This window comes from Corvus kubaryi, unplaced genomic scaffold (genome assembly GCF_017639235.1).
Source record: "Corvus kubaryi isolate FWS band 111438036 unplaced genomic scaffold, C.kubaryi_AGA036_p1.0 78, whole genome shotgun sequence".
In the NCBI taxonomy this organism is placed as follows: Eukaryota; Metazoa; Chordata; class Aves; order Passeriformes; family Corvidae; genus Corvus; species Corvus kubaryi.
The window spans coordinates 3347655-3364935 of record NW_024582065.1 but is presented as its reverse complement, the minus strand read 5'-3'; positions in this window follow the sequence as shown (position 1 = coordinate 3364935).

The following is a 17281-nucleotide window of genomic DNA, read 5'->3' as shown; positions in this document are numbered from 1 at the left end:
CCTTCCCAGCTGGATCCCCTCCTCCATCCACACTTTCCTCTTCCCCGGGTCTAATGCAATCCCTGCCCGTGAGTGAGTGTGGGTACAATCAGTGAGGAATCTGCAGCACAATTCAATTTCAGAGCCATTCCAGCCAATAATAGTTCTAAACAAAATGTAATATGTAATTCACATCGTAATATTACCTTAATTACATTTTTTGGAACAGTCTTTCTCTCTCGGTCTCTCCACCCTCCAGCCCAAATAAGCATATCTAAAACTAGAGAAAGAAAGCCATCCATCTCTTAAAGCATCACAAGGGATGGGAGGGAAATTGCAGGAAGAAGAGATTAGAATTGCAGGGAATTTTGCTCTTTTTGTGGAGCAGTGTTCTCATCGTCACCTTCATGTGCTGGGTAATTGATTTTCCATGGAATTCTTAGAGGCTTTTTTTTTTTCCCCCCTAATTTACTTTTCATATTTTAAATTAATTTCACACCAGTCAGCTGGACCTGCACATTGAAGTCTCCTGTGTCAGCCTCAGAATAAGCATGGAAAAGAGACAGCAGGGCTGATTCTTAATCCACCTGTCCAACAGCTCTTCCTGAATCCCAGAGGAGAAGCTGTGTAAACATTGGAGATTATTGATTCTCGGGGATCTAGTCCTGGAAATGGTGAGGCCATACTGCCCAACACAGCTCCTTGATGTGATCTTCTCATGGAAACATAGATCCTAAGTCCAGGGGGATGACCTGGTTTGACCTCTGGTGTAAGAAACCATGGGATTTTCCTGCAGTTTTCCTGGAGTATAAACTTTGGGGGGGGAAAAAAAAAAACCAGTCTTGATGGATAAGCATGGAAAAATCAAGGGCTAGAGAGTGTGAAGTCTTCTACTCCTGCACCATGGAAGGAGCCACACTTTGCAGCAGGTATCTACATAGTGGTGTCATGACAGCTCCCTCAGCAGGTCCAGAGCAGAGAGCAGGGCCTCAGGGAGGAAATCCAGAGGCGAAACTGCAGCTCTGGATGAAGCACCAAGGGATTGCACTGCAAGTCTCCAGCACCTGAGCTAAAAAATGCAGCTCCCTTAGCAAAACCTGCCTCGGGTTCAGCAGCAGCTCCTTGTGACCCTGGCAGCACAGCGAGGGGGAATGGATTACAAGTGCACCTTCTGTTGGAACAGCTGATCCACCCATGGAGGCAGAAAAACAGCTCCTCACACCTGTTGAGGGAGTGCTGGAAGGAGCAGGGTCTGACAGCAGCTGCTACACACAGGCTATTTTCCTAACACGGACACAAGTCATAATCTTGAGTGAGATTCCCAGCAAGAGGCTAACTGGGAGCCTACAGCTAGCAAAGTTCACAGCTGTGACTTGCCAAGGAAGAGCTGAGCCAAGAGCAAGAAGCCATTAGAAGGTAATAGTGTGAAAACACTAATGGCCTCCAGCCAGATTCGAATTAACAGTCCAAGTCCAGAGAAGCCTATCAACACTTCTTTGTTTTCCCCTTGGTTTCTTATAGGGCTGCAGTGCTGTCAGAAATCTGGGAGACAAAGGTGGCTCATCCTGTCAAGGATGCTGCCCCCAGCACTGCAGGGCATTAACCTCTGCTTGGAAGATCCTCTGCTCACTGGTCTTCCAGGCTGGGAGGGTAATGAGGAGAGGCACTGAATGGTGGTGACCATTAGGGCTTCCCATATGGATTTACAGGTGACTTTAAAATGTGTCCCTTTACCTTCCCAGCCCCTACACACCTTTCAGCCGACCTTTACCCTCTGTTCCTAGACCCAGTGCCTTTTCCTCCCGCTTTCCATGGTGGTATCCCAATCCATGTAGCAGCAGGGCAGCCAGGGTGGGAGACCCCAGGCTGAGAACCCCGATGCTCTGGCTGTAGAAACAAAGCACAGTCAGCACCTCCTGTCCTTTCCCAATCCCTGGCACCACCAGCCTGTCCCTGCTGCCCCTCACATCCCGAGCCACGTGCTTCCCACAGCTGCTCTCAGCACCCCTGTTGCACCCTCTCACAGATGCCAGATAAATGCCAGATGCCTCCTAGCTCAGCCCCTCTGGATGTGACCCTCCAAGGCCACATCCTGGCCCGATTCCCTCCCACAGATGGTTTCTCCCCCTCGCCTGCCTCCCCTCCCCACAATAAATAAGAGATGTCTCTCGATTCTGCGCTCTGGTGTGATCGGCAGCACTGGGGTGAAACCACTCAGCACAGATGGCAAATTATCCTGCCCAGCTGCTCCTGTGTGACGTAGACCTTCTCTGGCTTCATTGCTCTTCAGCCCTTGGCTCCTGTTCCTCCATGCTGCCAGTGGCCTGGACGAAACTGGATTCCAGTCCTGCTGGATCCCAGTAACTCCCAGTGATCTTGGTGGGGGCTGCATTCAGGCCGAAAGGACGGGTCCCACCACAAGCTCTCTTTTGGCAGGAGGAAAGGGAGTTTCCATCCTCTAGCCAATGTTTTCATCTCTTAGTTTTCATCTCTTCAGAAGTTCTTCAACTTCTTTCTTGGATGCACAAAGTTCATAGAGGTTGTCAGGGTGGACTACAGTCTTGTAAATACATGTGTGACATTTTATGTCTCTTCTTTGAAAAATCCTTTCTTTCCCCATCAAAACAAGTCAGTAAAACACAGAAAACATCTCCCAGAGATGCCCTTAGGGCCCCCTTTTTCTGCCTAGTCTGAACATTTCATCTCCTGCTGATGCTTTGTCTGCTTTTCTCTGTTCTCCATCTACAGTCAGTCATTCTTCAGCTGTGGTCCCAGCAGAGCAGCACTTTCTGAGAAGATACAACATGGCCTCAAGTGATTTTGCTTGTAGTTCAAACAGTCCTCCTCTCTCCACCCCAGCAATGATACTCTTGTCATCATTCTACTTGGACAAGGTGACAAGGTCTCAAGATGAAGGACTGGTGAGAGGGCAGATTCTGTGCCTCATGAAAGGCAGAGAGGATTGGGATTGTTCAGCCAGGAGTAGTTTTGGAGTGACCTAATTGTGCCCCTCTAGGACCTGGAGGGAGCCTGCAAGAAACATGGCGAGAGACTGTTTACAAGGGTCTGGAGTGACAGGACAAGGGGGAAGGGCTTCACACTCACAGAGGGTAGGCTTAGATTAGATATTAGAAAGAAAAATCTTCCCTGTTAGGGCAGTGAAATCCTGGCACAGGGTGCCCAGAGAAGCTGTGGCTGCCCCTGGATCCCTGGAAGTGCCCAAGGCCAGGCTGGATGGGGCTTGGAGCAGCCTGGGATAGTGGGAGGTGTCCCTGCCCTTGGCAGTGACATTGGAATGAGATTACACTTAAGATCCCTTCCAACCCAAACTATTCTATGAGTCTTTAATTCCATGAAGGAATTCATCTGCTGCCTCTGCTAGGCAAGGAAGCCCAGCAGTTCAAAATCCCCCAGGAAGGAAAACTGCCAGTACAGGGCAGAGGGCTAAGCTCAGGTAGATGAAAAGTGGGGTCTATTCACCCCTGCTGAGGAGCTGGCCCTGGGAGGCCGTGGAGAAGCACCCTGAAACTGGCCTGTCTGTATCCATGAAGTGATGCTCTCTGGCTCTGCTTTCTGTTCGCTGGTTCTCCTGGCCCAGGGGCACCCCAAAGAATGTATCATCCACATTCAGCTCTTCCTTTTCTTTCCTTTCCCAGTGCTGGATGCATTCCAGAGCCCAGGTCTGTGCTGGCTCCTCGTGAACCCGCACGTAACCTCTGCAGCACAGAGTGCTGATGGCTCCCTGGTGTGTGCTTGTGCCAAGCATGAGCCAGGCTGCCCTTTGCTCACATTTGCAGCCTCCCAGATGGAGACAACAATGCCCTTGAAAGTCGGCTTCAAATAACTTTGCAAGACACAATGTGTGCGCCATTCCTCCAGGGAGATTCTGCCTCCCATCCTCGTATGGCGTGGGTCAAAGTTCCAGTCCACATTTGCTTAGATAAAAGCAAATCTTGGGAAAACAATCAAGAAATGCCATTCATTATTGAAGGGGAACTGGGGAATAGGTGGAAATTACTGGCAAAATGCCTTGAAAGCCCTCCCGTTTTCTGAACATTTCTCTTTGGTTTCTTGTGGATTTGAAAGGTCGCTAGGAGCTAATGAACCTCAGATAGAAAAGCTGTCTCTTGTTTGTTTGTCATTTTGAGTTTTTCTGGTTGATTAAGATCCATGCTGGCAGCAACGTATAAAATAGCAAATTTCTGTGAGTACAGCGAGGTCACGTTTCCTACCCTCACAAACTGATGAATTTACCGGGAAAAACAGTAATTCCCAAGGACTAAGAAGCCAGCTCTCAGCAGAGGAAGCTTCTCAGTGGTTCTGTTGCCCACATTTATTTTTGTTATTCCTGGTTCCATAGGTTTTCAACATCATCCCCCACTACAGTGATGTGCCAGATAATCTGCACCCCAAGACATTGTAGGGCTACCACAGAATCCCAGAATGGTTTGGGTTGGAAGGGGCCTTACAGATCAGCTCGTTCCAACCCCTCCACCATGAGCAGGGACACCTTCTGCTAGACCAGGTTACTCAGAGCTCCATCTGGCCTTGAACACTTCTAGGAATGGAATGTCCACAATTTCTCTGGGCAACCTGTACCGTATATTTGAGAATGGTGAAGGGTGGCTTCTTTCTTCACCTGAGAACTTGATCTGGGGTGAGTTTGAGGACTTATTTTTGTCTGCTTACTTGCTAGGAGTAGCAACAACAGAATTCCAAATGCACAGATGACGTCCACAGCAGAGGTCAGCGAGCCCTGCACATCTGGACAGGTCAGCCCTTTCACATCTGTGCTGCCCAGCTCCCTGGTGAATGCAACTGTGGCCATTGCATCCACTTATCCACAGACCCGCTGGAAGTGACAGCCACACCAAGCTGAGAAAGACAGAAAAAGATCCAAAAATGCCCACAACTGTGAAGAAACAGGCTCTGCACAAAAAGTCCAGCCTGCAGAACCAGCTGTGTGCAGGACATCCTGGGCTCCCCATACTCTGAGCATGAACACGAAACGTGCCCAGAAGAAGTTCTGAGTTCTACGTTCTGGTAGCTGCCCCGAGCACAGGAGGTCGGATAACTCTGGATTTGTCAGATTCATTCTACTTTGCATTCGTGCTGGCAAATGTTAGTCAAAAGAATGTTAATACCCCCAGTCACCACCATGACTGATGACTCATGTTAGTCCCAGCCCACTGGAGAGCCCTTGAAGGCTGATTCTCCTGCTTTTATCAGTAGAATCATGTCTCTCCTCTTACAGCTGCAGCTCCAGACCCAAGTGACTGTGGTAAAAATGGAAAGAAAGAAATTAAAATTCCATTTACCTGCTCCTGCTCCCAGCCTACTCAGAGCTAAAGGACAAACACACCACTGTGCTCCTTCCTCTCCCCTCCCTGTTTGGGAGAGCTCGGGGCTCACAGCACAGCACCGAGCAACACCCGATGTTTCTGCTGAGACTCTGGAGCAGCTGAAGGAGCCTCAGCATTTGCTGAACATCAGACCCCTCCCAAGAGCTGTTGACTGAAGTGGGAACTTGCTGTTTCCACTCATGCCACAAGTGAAATAACTCCAGGCAAGGAAATCTGTCTTGATGGAAGCAGGTCTGTCTTTTTTACTCCAAATGCACCAGTTTTTGCAGTTCTCATGGGACCCTTCAGACAGAGCTGTGGGCGTTCGTTGCTTTGTCTGTGTCAGAGCCAGTGCCCTCTGCAGAGCTAAGAGAAGCCTAAAGCAAGTGAAAAGTGACTTTACAGACTCAATTCAAGAGGTTTTAAGGGTTCGGGGCTGTTTCCACCAAACAATTGAGCTCCAGAGCTTGATATGGCCCACATTTCAGAACCATTTCAGTCCCCTACGCAAGGCCCTGTGCTTGTTTCCCTGTGCACCTGCAGAGTTGATGTGCCCATAGATTTCAATGCACCCACAGAGTTACGGAGCTCACCAGTGAAACACAGGGGAGGCTTGGCCAGAGCACAGCCCAAATCTGGGCCAGCACACCATGGCCAGCTCAGCCATGCCTACACAAAACTGCAAAGTTTAATGGGCCCGGATGGGGAGCTTGAAGAGAAATACCATGAGAGTCTGAGTCCCATCAGCATCTGTTCAACCCATCATGGGAAGGCACCACCATCATGGGACTCCCCTCATCTTCCCAGAGAGCATCCCCTAGCCTGAGGGTGTGCTTGTTCTCCAGTCCAGGCATGGCTGAGGGTGCTGAGGAGCCAAACATTGGTCACACAAAATCTGGAGCTTCTTATGAACTCCTTGCCCAGCCCAACATGGAACTGTGAGCATGACGGAAAGAAAATCCATTCCCACCTACTCTATCCAGTATGGCCTCAACACTCCTGCTGTGGGCAGACCTCTGTTGAGTGGTGTCACCTCACCAACCCCGACCCTTCCACTGGAACGCATCCCTGCTCCCACAGGGAACGGGCAGCAGATGTTTAATCACACATGGCAGCACCACAGAGCGGCGCAGGCCAGGCAGGGAAGGTGGATTCCACACTCCAGTGGAGCTGCAGGATGGATTTGGGTGGACAGAATGCAATTATCCAAATCATAATTTACTCAAGACATAAATCTTTTTTACTTTCTTTAGAAACAGCATCTAGCACATATGAAGCCTTATACATGTTCAAAGCACAAATGGTAATGTTTATGCCAAAAATATTTGAACTTGAACTAAATTAATAACAAGCAGAGAAGTTGCATAGTTGAGAGGTGTTTCTCCAGCTTTCATTCGTAGAAGCACCTTTTTTTTTCTTACTGGGAGGATTTTGCTCAGACTTCTCCCTGTCTTCCACAGATCCTAGATTTCCTCCCAAGCTGAGTCAAGAAATAATAATTAAAACAAACCTCATCCTGTAAAGAAAAGACTGCTGAGTCTTAGAAAAAGCAAGGAAAATGAGAGGAAGATGTGATTCTATAAGTGAACCACTTTTTAAAACTGATGTACACAAATTAGTCACATACATAGCCAGACATACATTTTTAATATGCGTGTAAATGTATCTATATGTATAAAATGCTACTCAAGACTCACACTTTGGATATGAACTTTTGGTCCAGCCAAGGTCAGATAATGGTACGTGGCTCATGGGTGTTTTTTCCTGTTTCCCAAGGTGTGGGATCCAAAAAGGAACAGCTTTCATCACCCCATAACTTAAAAACAACCCTATGGATAAGGTTATAATATGTAAGGGTTGATAAGCTTCTCCTTCTGCCTCCTGCTGCCACCTGTACTTCCAGAAAACACTGGAGGCATTTGAGAAGCCCATGTGGGATCAAGCCTTATTCCTGTGGGGAGTGGAAGAGCCCCAACGCCCCATCAGTGGGTTAGAATGAGCACATTCCTTCAGTTTTAACTCTGCCATGCACTGCTCCTCTACCAGTTCACACCCTTCACATGCAGAATTGGGTAAACAGAATTTGCTTGCCAGAAAACCTGCTCCACATCCAAAGGCACAGGAGCAGTCTGATTTTCTGAGCCTGGCTGGGTTGGGGCTGAACAGCCATCACTCACTGGAGCAGCTGGGGGAGGCTGGCATGGCTCTTCAGGAGAACAGTAGGTATTGTGTTGGAAAAAAAGAAAAGAAGCCATGTCTCTGGACAACTCTTGGAGCCAGAATTCATTTCTCTCCCTCTGATCTCCTAAAGCATCAACAATGGCCGATGTTTGGAGCACTGGTGGCTCATTGGCAAACTCACCAGAGCTCCAGGGCCTCTTTCTCATTTGTGTATTTACATAAATTTCCATATGGCATGGAAAACCAATAAATAGAGGCATGAATGTAATTTTGTACTTTTCCATGGATTTGGGGTTTTTCTCCTGTAAGTGGCCAAGCACTCGCTGCCCAATTCAGCACAAGGGCCTGAGGTTTAAATTAAGGATGTGCTGAGATGCCTGGGGCTGCAGGGCTGGGCCTCCTGCGGCAGCTCAGGATGACAGCACGAGCACAGGCATATTTTAACAGCTGGATACATCTTCTTAGAGATGCTACAGGGATAGGAACCTTGGAAACAGGCTGGGATGGAGAGGGAAACTGCTGGAGGAGTAGCCAGGACCATGTTCTTGTTGAAATGCAGTTTGTGCCTGGTGCTGGACGTGCTCAGCAAGGAGCTGCAGCCTGGCCTTGGTGTGGCAGGGAGTGCACCCACCTCACACACACAGACACCACGGACACATGGCACCACACCAGGCTGGCTCCCTGGGTCATCCTCTTCCCTCAGCATGTTCTTATTAACAGGGAAGCTCAACGGGAAGCCTGTGGTATCCCAAACCCACCTTCCAGATTGGGAAACACATTGATGCTCACCTCCCCCAGCCCGGGATGCAGGAGAAGGAAAGGCAACATGAGGCCTTCTGGGTGTGGGGAGGGAAGAGAGATGCATTAAGTGTCCTGAGACTGTATTTTTTAATTACAATCCAGGGAAACAACCAAAATTTCCACCCTGCCAAGGCACCCTCAAAACAACAACCTCAGCTTAAATACTTTCTCTGGGCAGGATTAAACAGAGCAGACTGCTTGAACCTTCCCTGCAGCAGCGTCCCAGAGGGGTTAAGGCTTTCTGAACTCTCCTGCCCGGCTTTCTCCCCCTCTCCTGCTCAGAGCTGGAGGGGAACCTGACTCATTTGGTTAAAAATAAAAACACTACTATCTAAACTTTAATGGCTTTGTTTCTCATTGCTGCAGGCAGTGGTTCATATGCATTCCAAACAGCACTTTGACTGCAAATGTAGCATTTTGGAAGCTATTCCACCTGAAAAACAATATCTTCCATCTCTCTGCCTTGCTCTGTTGGGGGCTGGGAGCACACCCGCCCTGGCTCCAGGTTCAGGGAGGTGCTGGTGTGGAAAAGGGAAAAGCTGGCTCTGCTGCAAGGATGGTGCTGGAGAACGCGAGGGCTGGGACGGAGAGCAGGAGTGCTGATGAGGAGGGCTTCAACCTCTGCTGGGAGAGAAAGTGTTTGAAATGCTGGGGCTGGGGGTGATGCCAAACCCTGCCACATTTGGGACTTGTGAGGCGCCACTCCAGCTCTATCCCTTTGACCCCTGCAGACCTCCCACCCACAGATTTCACTGCCCAGAGGCTCCCCTGTGCACCCAGAGCAAAGTTTGAATGTTGCACGCACCGATGTGCACGTACAGTGGAAAATTCCTCACACAGGGGTCCATGGCAAAGAAGAGGGGACAGATGGAGCTGGAGGTGGCTCTGCTGCCCAGCACTCACACACTGTGCCAGCACCAGCTGCACACTCTGGTGACCCCTGTTGAAGCCTCTTCCGTGACACAGAATCATAGAATCTGGACTGGTGTGGGTTGGAAGGGACCTCTAAAGGCCATCTTGTCCAACCCCCTTCAGCATCTTCAACTGGAGCAGCTTGGTCAGAGCCACATCCAACCTGGCCTTGAGTCTCCACTGCTACTTCTCTGGCCAGGAAAGCTGTGACAGGCCATGTGTGACAGGCCATGTGTGACAGGCCACGAGTGCCATCCCCTGCCCAGATGCACACATATTCCCCTTGGCTGCACAAATCCCACACAGACCACAGCTTACCCTGTGTTTATGGAAGGGAATGGCCACAGTGAGGTCTGGGACGGGTGATTTGTCCAGACACCATCACTCCAGCCCTGTTCTTTGAGCAGCAGCGTGGCTTGGCTGGGAGCCCCACGTCTAACATTGAGTTGCTCCATTTGTTCAGGTCTTTTTGTCCAACCTTTGAGTGACAATTCCCTGCATTGCTCCTGTTCCCGTGGAAGTCAGGGATGAGCCTCTCACCTGGTCTTACATCTGTTTGAAAAGGGACAAAGGAATCCAAGTTGGGGGTCACAACGGGATGGCCAGATAACCTGTCCTCAAAGGGGGTAAGGTATTCATCTCATGCCTGTAATGACTTTGTGGGGTTGCCCTGGCAACTGACGCTCGGAGGTGATGCAATCAAATTTGGGCACGATGTGATTAGAAATGACAGGCAAAGGGAAACAAAGGGAGGCAAAGTTGCTGTGGCAGCTGGGGTGCCGCGCTCGGTGCATAATGCATGGATCGGGGCTGCGAGACATTATTCCGAGCAATTACACTGAAGATCATATTCTATTTGCCAGCTAATTACAGAATATCACTCAGTGCCTGCCGTCCAGCCTGTCCCTGCTCTCCCCACTCTGGGAGGCCTGGGAAGGGCCCTCTCATTAACCCACCTGTGTTTGATCTGCTCTTACATTTTCAACTGGCACCTGCCCAGCACAAACTACTATTTGCTTCTTCCCCCCCTTTGTATATTCCCTGTCCCACTTCACAGTCCCTTCTCATCCAGGGAAGTGCTGCTCTCCCTTGGCAGCTGCCCAGCCCTGTCTTTGGCCACCTCCAAGGAAGAAGTGCTGATGAGCATCCTAAAAGAGAGTGCTTTGCTCGGGGCTGCACATGCCTGGCTGCAAGTGCTCAGCCACCCTTTAACCCCAGGTGGGACAGCCCTGGAAGGTGTGTGCACCAGCTGAGGACTCATAACTCCAGAATATAAAGCTTAAATATCATTTAGAAATGTGGTGCTTGAGCACAGCTGCCCAGATGTTCTGCCAGCTTCACAGCCCCACATGATTTGGTGTAGGATGCTTTGCTAAGCCACAATCAGCTTTGCTGCACAGCTGAGGGGACATCCTGCCACCCAACGAGGGACACCCTGTTTGCTCTCAGTCTCCTTGTTTGGACCAGGTGGCATGGCCGGGGTGCAGGGTGTCCATGAGCTCTGTCAGACAATTTGGGCTTGGTTTATTTACATACCATGGGGCTCTGCTGTGTGTTCCTGGGAATAATTGCCCTGGAAAGGAGAAGGAACCAAGTAGAAATATAGGGAATAGGGATGTGCGCTGTAAATATTACTGGTGATTCATAATCCCTTTTCCTCAGAATTTCAGCTTTCTTAACTATTATCCCTCTCGCAGGAAACCCCGACTGTTCTTTCGACAGTTTTATGTGACCCAGCAGGCACTTTTCACTCATTTTCACTGAAAAAACAGGAGGCTCAATTCCTTGTGGCTGGGTACCTGGTGGTGTCATTAGCCCAGTGCCAAGGATGAAGAGGGCAATGGGAAGAGAGAAGAATCGCTGCTGCTCTGATGTGACACCTCTTTACAGCCATCCACGCTGTTCTCAGCCATCAGACATCTCTGACAGCTACCAAGTGTCACCTCAAGGGTGCAGAAACCAAATGTTTTCAAAGAAGCACTGAGAAGGACACAAACCCCATGCCATTTCTCTCCCAGGCCCTCTGGCCTTGTCTCTGCTGCCAGAAAAGACAGGGTGGTTTGAAATATGCATAACCTGACATGTTTTAAGATCCCTGTGGTGACAGGGTACCTTGGTGGATGGTCAAGATGAACTTTGATGTTGTCTCCTGTTAGCACATGTGTTCAGGAGAGAGCAGGCAGTGCCTAAATGTGAGTCAGCCACGGGGTAGATATGATAAGGTGCATTTCCCGCCTCCCCTCCCCCCCTCTGGTTTTGGCATCCCAAAAACGATCCCCCCTCTCCTCCTAAATAACTTCTCCCCAGGTGGGAGCTGAGCCCAGAGAGAGGGGAAGGAGGTTCTGATTCACCTTATTTCATATATTTCCAATCTCTAAAGCTAAAGCTCCATTTCCTACCATCCTGTGAGGGCACAGTGACCTTATGCTGGCAGGGAGAATGGACAGACCTCAGCATAACCTGCCACATTCCCCAAAACCTCCTTTCCTTCTGTTCTAATCCAGGTGATCACATCAACAGGGTGTGAGAGGAGACAGTGACAGTGGGGGCCAAGGTTTGGGCTTCAGCTCCCACCTCAGGGTCACTCTCTGGTCCCACCCCTTGTTATCCCCATGGGGTGACCAGCCCGGCTCTCCTGGGCTGATGCTCTCTACAAGCACCTGACAGGAGACTGTGGCCAAGTGGGGGTCATTCTCCTCTCCCAAGCTCCCAAGTACCAAGCAGTAGAAGATGAAATGGCCTCAAGTTGCACCAGGGAAAGTTTAGATTGGATTTTAGGAAACATTTCTTCACTGAAAATACTGTCAAGCACTGTCACAGTGCCCGGGGCTGTGGTGGAGTTACCATCCTTTGCAGAGATTTAAAAGTTGGTTAGATGTGGCACTTGGGGACATGGTTAATGGCTTTGGCAGAGCTGGGTTAATCGTTGGACTTAGTGATCTTTGAGGGTTTTTCCAATCTAAACAATTCCATGATTCTGGGTCATGGGTTCCACTTCCTTGCAGCACATCAGTGGGGAACCACAGCACCTTCTCTTTTCTGCTCCTGCAAAGCAGCACTTGAACACCAACCTTTCCTCCCCAGCCCTCTCCCGGGAGTCCCCATCCTGCATCCAAGAGCAAGCTGCTTGGAATGACTGGGGCTGGGATGCACCGAGCCCTGGCAGGTGTCTGTGAGCACCCAGGGACTCCAAAATCCAGGCAGATCAAACCACCGTGGGATGAGAGAGAGGGAGAGCAGCTGAGGAGGCAGCAAACCCAAATGGGGGAGCTGCTCGTGCCAGATGGGGCACAGGGAGCAGAACTTCATTTGCATTGCTTGCAGGCTTAGCAGCCAGGCAGAAAGAAATCATCACAAATCCATCTAATGCAAACTAATGCTGGTCATTAGGAGGCAGGCTGGGAGAGCGCTGCCTGATCGGGAAAAAGACATTAGGAAAAAAGTTCCTGAGCAGATTTCTGAGCCAAAATAGATCATCTCTGAACAATTTACTCTTCATTTACTCTTGTTCTCCAACCTGGGGAAGGGAGGGTTGGTATTTCTAATTTTTTTTTTCCCACAAAGAAAAGTACCCCAGGGTGATCTCATCGCATCTCATCTCTCATGTATTGAGCCAAGTTTTCAGCAATCATAGAATCAGAGAATCATGGAATGGTTTGGGTTGGAAAGGGACCTTAACGATCATCTAGTTCCAGCCTCACTGCCATGGGCAGGGGCACCTTCCATCCAAACTGGCCCTTTGGGAGGAGGCCAGTGCTTGTGGCTGTCAGCAGAGGGCCCGGCCACTCAAGATTACTTAAAAGCAGAGCAGCCCTTCCCTCCACACGTGGATCAGGGCTCATATCTGTAATTGGGTTGATGCAGATCTGGAATGGAAAACAGAACAGTCCTGACTGTGCCTGGCACTGACCACAGCCCCCACCCCACAAACGTGACCATGCTTTAACAAGAATCAAGTGCTTTTGATGACTGTTTGTGAAAAATAAACAAATCAGTAATTCCCTCTCAGCTGCAGACACTGGATGAGTTCTCCCAACTCTCCAGTCCAAGGCACACTTTACTATTAAAAAAGTGATCTCACAGAAATAACCCATCTTTCCCAAAACGGCCCTTTCAATTATTCAAAGTGACTTCAGTGCCAAGGCTCTTTCCACCCCAGCAAAGGCAACACACTCCAAACCCTGCCCTGCACCCCAGGACGTCCTGTGCAGGCTCTCGGCAGGGAAGGAGTTAATATGTTTGCCTTGAACAAGCCCGATTGAAGCCAGGCTGGGCTCAGCTGGAGAGAATCACTTTATCAGGAGAGGTTATGAGAAAAAGAAACTCTTAAAAGACTCTGGAGCAGAGTGTGGAGCTGGCGGGGAGTTGTGCTGTTCAGAGCCGGGAGTGGGTGCATGTTGGGAAAGCCTCTGCTCATCCCTTGGCGGGGCAGATTTCGGTGCTCCCTGCTCCCCATTAAAGCTGGGGTTTGGGGGTGGTGGCAGGTGGGGGCATAGAGGGGACTGTGCAGCCAGGCACAACTTTTGATGTAATTCTGATGGGGAACTGCTGAAAGCCTCCTTGTTCTTCATAAAACTATTTCCCAAATCAAAGGCCGGTTGTTTTTTTGGGGTTTTTTGGGGGTTTTTTTTTTGGTTTTGATTTTGTTATTTGATAAAATGTAAAGGGTTTTTTTTCCAAAGAGTTAATGAAATGCTTATGTTTTGGGTCAATCTGAGGGTTTACTTTCAAATCAACCAAACAAAGGAAACGTCTGGGATCATGTAAATACTGTTTTATTTCTTAGACTTTCCTGATGTGATATGCATGAGCAACAGCTCTGCTAAGCAGAAGATTCTTTCTTTGATTTAGAAAACATTAAATGTGTAAATATACATTAAAAAACTACTTGGAATTGAGAGAAAAAGTCACATTGAGTCAGACTTTGTCAGGATCTGTAATGACAGGACATGAGCCAATGGCTTCCCACCGACAGGGTGTAGATTTAGATTAGCTATTAGGAAGGAATTGTTCCCTGGGAGGGTGGTGAGGCCCTGGCACAGGGTGCCCAGAGAAGCTGTGGCTGCCCCTGGATCCCTGGCAGTGCCCAAGGCCAGGCTGGACAGGGCTTGGAGCAGCCTGGGATAGTGGAAGGTGTCCCTGCCCATGGCGGGGGTGGGACGAGATGGGATTGAAGATCCCTTCCAACCCAAACCAATATGGGATTCTATGATAACATGGTGATCCCAGCATTTGAAGGCTGTCACCAATCCTCAGCTTCAAACCTCACCCTTTCTGTGTAGGATCAGGCTCACAAGCACTAGGATTTTGGCTGGGTTTTGGTTTAATTTCATGACTGTTAGTTCCTGGCTGTTCTGCCACTGCTATTCACTCCCCCTCCTCCTTTTCCCTGACATGCCAAAAAAAAAGGAAAAAGAAAAAGAAAAGAGCTTAAACATATTTTGCGGTTAAACCACTTTTTTTTCATGTCTGCTGGTTCCCACTGGGCTGAAAAGCAATAAAAAGTCAGGAAGAAGTATGGGCTCCCCTCTCAGCTTTGTCATGTGGATGAATAGCACAGTAAAAAGCACTGAATGCTATCGGTTAAAACGAACTCACTGCTCTTCCAAGTACATTTTTGCAGCGCTCTGATGCAAAGGGGTGGGGGACTGGATGGTGAAAAACCTCTCCCAGAGATGGAGCCTTTGTCAGGCTAGAGGTTTTTGCATTAAAAAAGAAATTCTTTTTATAATCACTTTATCCACAGCAACATTTTCCATCCTCGTTTCCTCTGCCCTCGCCCTCCTCACTTTTCCATGGCGCTGGAATAAACCTCAGGGAGCTGTGACCTGCAGCAAGGCTATCTGTGAGCATCTTGGAGGCTCTGTCAATAAGAGGCTGGGCAGGCACACAGGAGTGCAAAGATTTCCTTACTATCCCCCTTCACAGCCCTTCCTGGGCATTCCTCTTCCTTGTGTTCCTCATCAGGTCCCTGATGATGCTGCTAAGAGATGGGAAAGAAAAAAATAGAATGGGGGGCTGTGATAGCAAAATTAGGTGACAAGGCCTCGTGCTGCTTACACCTGGCAAATATCCTGGTCTGCACTGTTAATGTGTAATTGCAGATAAAAGCAGATGAGCAGTTCCTGGGGACTTTCTCATTAAGATACTCAGATACTTAAAAATCGCTTCTTATTTGGGTTTTGATCTCCTATTGTTGAGAAAGCTGAAAGACTTCACTTCAGGGGAAAGTAGCTCTGTTGTCTCTTTCCAGCAGTGACAGCCAGGCTGGAATTTTCAATAAAATAGGTTTTTAATTTGTCTCTTACTTTCTCCTACTCCCCTACCCTCTCAATCCTGAAACCTTCCCAAAGCACATCTCCATCCTGATGAGATGGTTTAGCCTGGCCAGGAGGGACATGTGGTTAAACCAAAAAGGAGGGATGTAGCAGGAGCCTCAACCACAGCTGGAGGAAGGAAACTAGACAGGAAATGCTGCACTGCAAAACCACAGACTGAAGGAACCTCTGAAGGGTCCAAGTCCTGCCAAAGCAGGTTTAACTTGGGTCAGGCTGCTCAGGCCTGGCCCAGTTGAGCCATGAACACTTCCAAAGTTGGAGCTTTATCCAAGCTCTATTCAACCACCCTTGTTGTAGAATCCTAGAATAGTTTGGGTTGGAAGGGACCTGGAAGATGATCTCGTTCCAACCCCTGCCGTGGGCAGGGACGCCTTCCACTGGATCAGGCTGTCCAAAGCTGCATCCATCCTGGTCTCAAACACTTCCAGGGTTGGAACTTCATCCAAGCTCCATTCAACCACCCTTGGGAAAGATTTTCCTCATATCTTATCAAAATTCCCTTATTGCTACTTGTGACTGATGCCACTCATCCTGTGCTGCTGGCTCTGATTACACAGAAATTTGGGTGTGAGGAAGAGTCTGACTTGTGCAGCTTGGTGCTACAAAAATCCCACGGAGGGCAAGGGCTCCAGAGTGATGGACAGATAATGGACATCCATAGATAAGAGGATAAAATGTTTACAAGGGATATAATCGCTTCTGTTCCTGGTGATAAGCCAGCTGCTGACTGACAGAGGCAAGGAGGAAAACCTTCCTGGGAAGATTATTCCAAACCTGGTGAATTTAAGGCATGGATACTTGCAGAACTGGTTATGGCAATCTCAGAGTCATTAGTGATTATCCCTGGATGCACCAGAAGACTGAAAAGGGACAACAATGCCCAACTTTTATAAATTATTTGGAATATGGGGAATTATAGACCCATCATTTTATCTTCAGTTCATGAAAAATCCTGATGGAAAGATATGAATGCATTATTTACAGTTATCTGGAAGGTGCCAAGGACAAGAATCTTGGAGACCATGGATTTGCCAAGGACACCCTTCTTTAACCACCTCTGTAACAAACTGAGGAAATAGGCTGAAAAAATAAGAGGTTGGGATTCATGTGGGACAGACAGAAAGCAATATACCCTGGGCTGATGGAGTGCACAGGTGAGTTTAGGCTGCACTTGAGCAGAAAAAGATCTAAGGTTGATTTCTTTCCACAGCACAAGTCTGATATCGCGCTGGTACAGCAATGACAAACATCATCCCAGCTTGTGCAAGGAGGCAGACGATGCAGGAGACATCATTAATCCCAGGGGCTGGGGATGCCACAGCAGAGCTCCATGGCTGCAGGAGTTACCACATGGGAAGGAAGAGGTGGGAGAATGGCAGAGAAATCAGGGGGAAGCAACAGGAATGATGAGAATTAGAAGAAATCATTCACGAGGAAAAAAGCAGTCTGGAAAAGAAGGAAAGCGATAAATTTTTGGAGTAATGCAAGGCTTGTTTATAGAGCCAGTTTTGGAGGGAGAAGTTCATTGCAATTTCTTCTGTGGCTGGGGTTTGGATTGGACTGAAAGTTTTAGCCAAAGGCAGGGGTGGGAAGGGCAGCTCAGAGGAAACCTGGGAGAAGAGACTGAAGATTTATCTGAGGATGGGCAGGTGGGTGTAAACAGAGCACCCAGGCTCTGCATTGATGGGAACTGCCCCGTGTGGCCCCAGCACGCACTGCTGCACTGCG